Source organism: Ammospiza caudacuta, chromosome 18, assembly GCF_027887145.1.
Source record: "Ammospiza caudacuta isolate bAmmCau1 chromosome 18, bAmmCau1.pri, whole genome shotgun sequence".
Lineage (NCBI taxonomy): Eukaryota > Metazoa > Chordata > Aves > Passeriformes > Passerellidae > Ammospiza > Ammospiza caudacuta.
Genome location: NC_080610.1, coordinates 954253 through 955086, shown reverse-complemented (window position 1 = coordinate 955086; position 834 = coordinate 954253).

Genomic DNA, 834 nt, shown 5'->3' with positions numbered 1-834 from the left:
GGCTTCCAGAGAAAGACTGATAGCTATATCAAGATTGGTGTTACTTAAAATAGTTTTTTCATTAGAAGTTAAACTGAGAAGCATTGAATGGTCCAGTGCAACCCTTTTTTTGACAGATAACATCAAAATGCTGCTGGATTCCATTGTTCCAATATGAAAACCACAAGTGAACTCCTGACAGGAAGAAGGGTGAGTTCTGCAGTCAGGACTACTTTGATACTTTGACCATTTTTACAGCTATATCAGCTTTTTTCTCTTCCATAGAGGAAAAGTGCCTTTACAAATGGACACTTTTAATATAAGTAAAACAATTGTAGAGACATAAAAAAATCAACAACTGAGCAAGAAAAATTACACACTGGGAGCCCTTCCAGAAACTGCTCTCTAATATCTCCATGGAATGGTGTGACCCTTTAAAATCCCTTCTTATCCCAGGGGAAAAAAAAAAAATCATCTACAGAGAAGTAAGAAATACAGGTAGAAAAATGCAACCAGAAAAATTCACTGTTAGGAGTTACAAAACTTCAATGTTGGACTGCCCAAGGGGCTTCCTGTTCAGAAGAATACATTTTTTATTTTTACTTTTATCTTTTTAATTTTAGGAATATAATTTGGAGACTTTCTATTTTTTACATTAATAGATTCACTGTATAGATCTAAACAAGGTTTAGGAGTACCAGGAACATAAGTCTGTATTTTCTATAATTTAAAAAGTTTGAAGTCAAAAGCATTCCAATGTCTTTTGTTGAATGCAAATAAACATGTCATTGTCATGGCATTTCAATTGATTCTACACATATAAACACTCCCAAATTCTAAAAGCAATTAAAAAGT